Genomic DNA, 6,290 nt, shown 5'->3' with positions numbered 1-6,290 from the left:
TGAGACAACAATAAACTTAACTTCCAATTCTCCTGATTTAGGTTGTACAGTTGCAGTTTGCCGACCTGAAAAGAGGCAGGACTTACTCAGAAGTGGGTGAGGAATAGGGTGGAATGGGAAGGATGTCTGGCAGAGCAAAAACTAAGACTAGGCATCTGTCTAGAGCAAAATAATTATTGGAAAAGGGGGGGAACAATCCAAGAAAATATGATGTTTATTGCTTTTTTATTGTCCAGATCTATTTGCCACACACCTTCATGAAACTGTATCCATGGCTTTGGAAATAGCTTCATTGTATTCCATATGGGTCTTAATCTGTGGATTAACCCTCACCTAGACAGCCCAGTAGTTATAAGAAAGTCAGCCAAATTCTGATAAAATCAGCGCATGATGTAACAGTCACCTGATAGCATGTGGGAAGTATAGGCACTATTGAGCAGAGTTCACTCAATGCAAGCCAGCCAGATGGGTACAGTGGTCAGGCAGAGCACACTCCTAGATAGTGGTTATCATAGCTTACTGTAGATACCCATTGGTACTTATTTAGGCTACATTGGCTTCTATGTTAGTAAAGCATACCTCCCAACATTTCGGAAACAGAAAGAGGGACAAAAGAGGGACAAAAAGTCATGCCCATTTTTGTGGTTATACCCCCTAATTACCATGTCAATTTTACAAAATGTGCCAATTTGAATTCATTTCTGTGGTTTTTATGTGTTATTACAGTTTAGCTAATGAAGATGAAGAGTTCTCCCAAGAGACCTGCTTATCAAAAATTGTTACAAAAATATCTAACTATCTATTCTGGGCTCTCTGCCAAAAGCCAATTAAGTTAGAAACTTTTTATCTTTTTCTGGCTGTTCAGGGCAGAAGATCAAATAGAAAGTCGGGACATTTCAGTACAAATGCGGGACTGCGGGTTGAACTGTCAAAAGCGGGACTGTCCCACTCAAAACGGGAAAGTTGGGAGGTATGGTAAAGTAAGGAAGTGCAGCCCACAACCAGGGCTTTGTTCTTACCATCTGCCCTATGGCAGGTAGTAAGGACAGGGCTCTCCTGGGCCTCCAGACACTGTATGTGGATTTTTGAGAACAGCGTTCCCCTTAGTTTTTCTTTAGGGCGATTGCACACAGTTGTGCAAAATGCAGCCCATAATTCAATCAAGTTGAGTTACACCTAAATTGGATGCTTGCATGAGGTCAGGTAAGAGCCCCAATTGAACACAAGGGACAGACCCCTTAGTTTTTCTTTAGGGCGATTGCACACAGTTGTGCAAAATGCAGCCCATAATTCAATCAAGTTGAGTTACACCTAAATTGGACGCTTGCATGAGGTCAGGTAAGGGCCCTAATTGAACACAAGGGACAAACTCTAAGGGCCAGATTTATCAAGGTTCAAAGAAAATTCAAATTAGAATTTTCAAATTTCTTTTATGGTCAGAAACTGTCAAATTCGACTAAGGAGTTATCCAAACTCGAAAAATGTAATTTGATTTTTGAGATTTATCATACTCTGCCCCTTTAAGAAATCAAATTAGACTATTTGTTATCTAAAACTTGCCGAATTGCTGTTAAAGTCAATGGGAGATGTCCTGGGATCAATTTGGAGATATTTGCATGACATTTTCCTGACATTCTAGTTTTTTTCGGAGAAAAAACTCAAATTGAGTTTGATCGAATTCGATTCGAGTTTTCGAGTTGGTTAAATTCGATTTTATTAATAAATTTGAATTAGATGCATTTCGAATTTATGGGAGTTTTAAAAACATGAATTCGAAATTCGACTTTTGATAAATGTGATTACCTACAGCATTTTAGCATTTTAGCACTTGCATCCGGGCAATAGAAAATAACTCCTATGGTTTTTTGGTTCTATACCAGGTGGGTCCTAACATCTTCTCTGGAGATTGATTAATAATAAAGTCAGATACAAATTATATGGCTGATTTAACACTTTGCCTGCCAAGCACATGTTGCTTACATACTGTCAGGGTCAGTGACATCACCCTAGGGACCCTCCACTGCAGCCAAAAGTCCTAAACTTTTTTAATAACATTGCCATCAAACATTATTTTATCGCCCAGGCTGGTAAAATATGGCCAGGTGGCAACTCTAGTCTGACCCCCCTTGATGACCAGAGTCTTGTAATGGTGGCTTCCTCAGAAAACCTCTCTAATATATCCTTGGGACCTATCTGATCTGACAGCTGGTATTCATGATAAAGTCATTCCATGCCAGTTAAGGTTCTTGACTCTGATAGATTCTTATATGTCTTTGTCATTGACTTTTTTAGTACTTGCATATATTTCACTCTAGATGGCAGTACAGTCATGAAAGAAGTTCTTTAAACACACAACAAGCATTCCGAAAGTGCTTATCCAAATCAGAACATAGGCAAAGTAAAACCATGAGATTATAGGTCCAATTTATTAAGGTGCAACTTTTTCAGGTCTGTTTTTTTACACCAAAAATACGAAAAAGTTGCCGGAAAAAAAATCTCAGGTTTTTTAAGATTTACTATGCAATAAAACTGAGACAATTCCGAATACTCCAGCTAAAACCTATCGAAATCATGTAAAAGTCAATGGCAGATGTCCCTTTTACAACTAGAATATCTTTCTATGATTCATGGTTTTAGAGGACTTCGGGTATTTTTGGTGCTGGCTTTTGTGTATGGAAAAAGTCACAGTTTCTGCAACTTTTCTGACACTTTTCCCGTTCGTGCTTTTTCAGTTTGGATTTTTAATACATTTTATGACATTTGTGATTTTAGAGAAAGTACGTTTAGTCATGGTTTCATCAACCTTGGATAAATAGGCTTTTGCGTGTGTATAAGTTCTATGGCTACAAGAGCATTTTGTCTGCATATTTTGTGTATGTCAACATTTTCAGCGATGGTATGGAATTGAAAATGACACAAAGAGCTAAGGTTATGCTATTCCACACTAATACAATACCACTTTCCAAATCACTAGCAAAATAACTGTTTTATAGGTTTTAAGTCATTCAATACATACAATGAATAAACTGTAAGATCCTTCTAAATAGTGTTTTGTCACAGTTTGACCACACAGTATAAACCAGATGTCTTTCTTTCTGTTGTTGCTATGTAAAAGGGAAACCTACTTCATGTTATTCTCTGGAATAATGTGTTGGCTATATCAATCAACCTGTTTTATAATCTAGAATGTCTCATAAAGATCTGTTAAAAGAATCATCATAAATCCCAACAGCAGCAGAAAAGCAACAACTGAAGAGGACAATAAAGAAATTGTAACCTCAAAAACTCCAAGGTAAAGTTTTTCACTGGAGATGCTCGGTGGAAACAAGGGTATGCAATACAACTTACCCAATGTTAGAATCATGGGCTAACCAGTGTCGAATGGCTTTATAAATGAGTTAGAGAATTGGCTAGTGGTCATTGTAACAAGTTGTATAAGAATGTATCACGGGATGGCAGCCTACACTGTTCTTTAAATAGTCACTGTATAAATTAATCTAAAAAAATCTGATTATGTGGTGTAGCAGAATCTTCTTTCTAGTTAAATTGACCTTCAATGTTAATGATAGCTCCAGCTCCAGATGGAGGAGCAGCAAGCCTTCTGCCCAGAGAGATCACTGATAATATAAATATATAATAATGGATATATACTGTACTAGCATATAACATTTGCAAATTCTCCCTCACTTAAAACTGACTCAAAAAACCTGAATGGTTAAATAAAGGTTGTTATAAGAAAGTACCAGAAGGGAAGCAGATAAAGATACCGTAAACATTTTTAGTGGTACCTTACTACTTTTCTTTACTTGCCAACTCATAATGAGGAAACAAAAGGAAGAACAGGAAAAACAATGGTCTGGAAATATTAGAGAACTACAACAGGAACACTATTGGCTAGAGTGGTTAAAGAGTTAAATAAAGCACAGAATGTATCCTTCAGATTACCTGCATAAAACTGATTGGCTATTCAAATAATAACCATTGAAGGACTGGCTTAAATATAAGTTAAGGTGCCCATACTTGGGTTTGACCAACACTGTATATTTTTTTTACCTAAAAGTGTTCATGGCCTATCAGCCAAACTTATGGCTTATGGATCAATCATTTTTGATCCATCAGGATTATCAATCTGAAGGCTATACGTGCTCAGAATCCCAGTATGTACAGTATAGCCCTTTAGATTAATAATCCTGATGGATCGAAAATGATTGATTGCCACCATTGAGTCCATTTTTTCTTCAGGCAGTTTATGCCCACATTTTTTTACCTGAAATTGTCACTGCTCTGTAGTGGCACAAACCATTGCAACCTCTGGCACAATAGTAGCAAGATTTACATCATTTTATAAAAATATTTAAAGAGGTTGTTCACCTTTGGGTTAACTTTTAATATGATGTAAAGAGTGATATTATTTTATTATTATTAACATTTATTTTTAGAGCGCCGACATATTGTGCAGCGCTGTAAAATAACTGTATACAAAGAAATCACATGAATTATTCGGAGACAATTTGCAATTGGTTTTAATTTTTTATTATTTGTGGTTTTTGAGTTATTTAGCTTTTTATTCATCAGCTCTCCCGTTTGCAACTTCAGCAATCTAGTTGCTAGGGTCCAATTTACCCTAGCAACTAAGCATGGATTTGAATAAGGGGCTGGAATATGAATAGGAGACGGCCTGAATAGAAAGATCAATAGCAATAACAATACATTTGTAGCCTTACAGAGCATTTGTTTTTAGATCGGGTCAATGCTCCAGCTCCCCCATTTGAAAGCAGGAAAGAGTCAGAAGAAGGCAAATAATTAAAAAAACAATATAAAAACAAATTTGCTTAGAATTAACCATTCTATAACATACTAAAAGTTAACATAAAGGTGAACCACCCCTTTAATATGAAAGTTCCATTGTTTTTATAATGGCTGTCTAGTTCACCGTCTATGCTGTAACTCTGAAAAAAATTATGACCAATAATAATTGCTAAAGAGAAAGGTCACTGGAAAATAATTTTCCTGAAAGTTTGTTTTCATTCTTTTAAATTTAGGCTTGAGAAAGACAGGACAGATATAAAACATTAGCAAGAAACACATAACAGACACTCTTTAAATGCACCACTGGCCTGGATGTTTATTCAAACACAATACCTAGGGGCAGATTTATCAAGTGTCGAATTTCGAAGTTAAAAATACTTAGAAATTCGACCATCGAATTAAAATACTTCGACTTTGAATATCGAAGTCGAAGTTTTTTTCATCTAATTTGGGGTTCCTGTGGTCGAAGTAAGAACGAACGATAAAGTCGTTCGAATCGAATGATTCAAACAATTTAATCGTTCGATCTAATGATTTTACTTCGACTTCCAAAAAAAAATGCTTTAGAAGGTCCCCATAGGCTAACATAGCACTTCGGCAGGTTTAATTTGGGGAACTATTGAAGTCAAAGTTTTTTTAAAGAGATAGTACTTCGATTATCGAATATTCGAACTATTTTACTTCGAATCGAATTCAAAGTAAATTCAAAGTCGTACTATCCTATTCGATGGTCGAAGTATCCAAAAAATTGCTTCGAATTTCGAATTTTTTTAATTCAAAAATTCCCTCTAATTCACTTCGACCCTTGATAAATCTGCCCCCTACTGTATATTTGTAAACCAGAAACACACTCACAGGACTCACCACTGGATACTAGATATTCGGTGTGTGTATAGATAGATTATACAGCATATATGTAAGACAGAAACACACTCACAGGACTCACCACTGGATACTATAGATTTGGTGTGTGTAGAGATAGATTATGATCTTTCAAAATGTAACGTAAATATCAGAAGATAAATGTGTTGTAGTATTGTTGTGACAGTGTGTAACATAACTACACAAACAATAACTGCATGTAGCCCTGCCCTAAAATGAGTGCAAAGTTACTACTCTATTAAGCCACTGTTGTAGTTTTACTCTAGCGTGAACTGGAGACAGGTCAGAGAGCCTGCCGCTGAACCAGGAAAGTATTGACTCATATGTTGCTCCCAACATTATAAACAAACTTTGCATCATTGGCACTCAGCCCCGGCCAGGTAATGCTCAAGCTCAGGTTGCAGGTGGTGTGATACACTGAAAGCAATTGAAACTCCTCCCAAGAGAAGGCAGGGTTTGGATGAGGAAAAAAATCAAGGGAAACATGGGGGAATACTGAGCTGCTCATACATATATCCAGAAGCTCTTGAGTCAATAGCAATGGCAGCATTTATAAGATCTTTATCTGCTACTGACTTTTTCCAGACAACTGTCATATG

The sequence above is a fragment of the Xenopus laevis genome, chromosome 6L, assembly GCF_017654675.1.
Source record: "Xenopus laevis strain J_2021 chromosome 6L, Xenopus_laevis_v10.1, whole genome shotgun sequence".
Lineage (NCBI taxonomy): Eukaryota > Metazoa > Chordata > Amphibia > Anura > Pipidae > Xenopus > Xenopus laevis.
This window is presented reverse-complemented; position numbering follows the sequence as displayed.